We start from the raw sequence: 2,500 nt of genomic DNA on the forward strand, positions 1-2,500 counted from the left end.
CGATGTGACTATGGTAGTGGAGAAGTACACCAGTACTGGTAGGCTTCACGTAGACCTTAGTCTCGATTTGGGGCTCTCGGTTTAGGAGGTGGGTGCCGAGAAAGGGAAACATTTCATCCTTTTCAATCTCCATGGTAAAACTGACTAAGCCTTTCCAGATTCTGCTCCGAAAATGCTAAAATGTTGCTAAGAAACAGCCATAAAGTTACTCAAAAGTTGCTCAAAAATTTTGTGAAGTTGCTCGAATATTTTTATATTTTTAATACAGCATGTCTAATTTTAATAACAATTGTTTTATAATCAACATTAAGGTACAACTAAGTAACTAGTTACAACAAATTAGGCAACCTTTAGTTGAATCTAAGTGGCTAGTTACAAAAAGTTACACAGTAAGTGTAACAAGCTCGTTGCCAGGGCTTTTCCCTTCTCGTGGGGGGCGCCCCCCGCGAGAAGGGAAAAGCCCTGGCAACGAGGTTGAGGCTACCCAAACCCAATTCTTGTAATTAATTACCACATCCATATGACACCCATTCAAAGGGTAAAAATATGAGTTTTACTAGAAAGATGTTTAGAATTTTAACCAAGACAATTTTAACTTGTTTATTTGAAAAAAGGGGGAGTTATTCATCATTTTGGTTCAAAATAGCCCAAAAGTTACCAAAAAGTGCTAGTTTTTCGGAAAATGCTAAAAAGTTGCCGAGCAGAATCTGGAAAGGCCTAAAACTGACAACAGGATGGGCGTGGTTGAAGGTGTTTAGGAAGTCCGTAGCTGTAGTTATATCAGGCATAACAGTGACAGTGTCGTCAACATATCTGCGGTAATAAGCAGGGAGCTTTCGTTCCAGTTATAGTTTTTCTTCCAATGATGACATAAAAACGTTAGCAAGCAAAGGCTCGAGCGGGAACCCCATGGCTATTCAGTCCATTTGCTCATACATGGCACCATTAAACTGGAACAACTGTCCCTTGGTGGCCACGCTCAAGAGATCAACAAGGTCATCTTAAGAGATGTTTAGATCAAGATTAAGCTTACCAGTACTGGTTTACTTCTCCACTAGCTATCATAAACACGTCGACAACCAATACAAACGAAGCTATTAACAACTATGCTTGATCGCGCGTACCGTTTGTCCTCATCTTGAGCCTATTTCTCGGAGGAGTGTGAACGCTTAAAGTCCCTGTTCTCACGTTTGAAGTACCCCCAACACCTTATCAACTCTACCATTAATACCTTTGTCAACTCAAGAGTTACTGACCAGCATCCATCACAGGCATCGGTGGAAATGGTGACAAATAACGAGAATGGGTAGTCGTACCATTTAAGGACAAGGATTCTGCTAATTTTGTTAAGATTCAGTTGAAAGATCTAAGTCTCAAGCTCCAAACTACAGTCCAACCCGTCTTTGTCAGTCGAAAAATTGGCCAAGACCACAGCTGGTTAATCAACAGTGCGTTGTGTACCAATTTCAAAATAACCTGTGCGATGCAGGTAGCTGTTGCCTACACACGTGACCAGCACCACGGGTGCTGTCCCTGAGGACCTCCTCAGCTGCTTTAGAGTGTTGAAAAAATGCATGAACAAATTCGACTGTCTCGTTAACAAAATGCTTTACATCAAACAATTTTAAAAGACCACGGCTGAACTTGCAATCAGATTCAATCCGTGCTAAAGTCTTTGTATAGCTCTTCTTTACTTATGCAAATCTGGAGGATTTTATATCTTTTATGAACACGCATATTCATTTCCAACTCATTTCCTGATAATGGCGTCATGAGGTCGCCGAGTCGTCGGAAATTTAACATTATATCCCTAGGTTTTACATTTCTTTGTTTCTCAAAATCATTAATAATAATCATTAATCAAAATCAATAATAATAATTAATTAAGAATTTATTATTATTTATTTATTTATTATTTTTGATAATATTTTTGATAATAAAATAATATACATTTTATTCAACTTAAAAAAAAGGAAAACTATTGACATAATTTACAGAAATATGAAAAAGTAAGAATTGGAAGCACTATACAACATTAAGAATTAATTATACAATCGCTGTGTCAATAACGATTTCGCAAATACATTCCTTGCGGCTCAGATGTGATCAACTAGCTCTTGCATAAAGTACAGTGTTTTAACATGTTCCAGCACTCGGCAAAGTCCCTTTTTGACTTAAGCATCTTTAGAGACATCACCGCCAAGCCGGCCACTTCAGCTGGAGAGAACAAGACAGCCACAACACCCGGGACTTTATCCCCTACTCTTCTCGGATAGTGCTTGGGTTCTTTAACGTCCCACAGGGAACTTATGAACATAGAAGACATTTGTGAGACGTGGCCTACGGTTTATAGTCCTTAATGGAAAATGCAGCACTTTCTCCTCACTTATTTAAAGATTCTGAGCCTGCGACCTCCCGCGTGGCAGCCCGATGCTCAACTAACTGAGCCACCGGTTCTAAATTAAGACATCGAAACTTTAGCTCATATCCAAGAAATTGC

The 2,500-nt window shown here is 39.2% G+C and overlaps 1 protein-coding gene and 1 pseudogene across 1 annotated transcript in view; one reads left to right on the forward strand and one right to left on the reverse strand.

Moving 5' to 3' along the window:
* The window catches only part of LOC138023816 (uncharacterized), a 1,837-nt pseudogene extending 819 nt beyond the window's left edge, over positions 1-1,018 (reverse strand).
* Positions 1-2,500, forward strand: part of LOC138022986 (uncharacterized) — a 67,594-nt gene that overhangs the window by 11,549 nt on the left and 53,545 nt on the right. The window lies entirely within an intron of this gene.

Source organism: Montipora capricornis, chromosome 11 (assembly GCF_036669925.1).
Source record: "Montipora capricornis isolate CH-2021 chromosome 11, ASM3666992v2, whole genome shotgun sequence".
In the NCBI taxonomy this organism is placed as follows: domain Eukaryota; kingdom Metazoa; phylum Cnidaria; class Anthozoa; order Scleractinia; family Acroporidae; genus Montipora; species Montipora capricornis.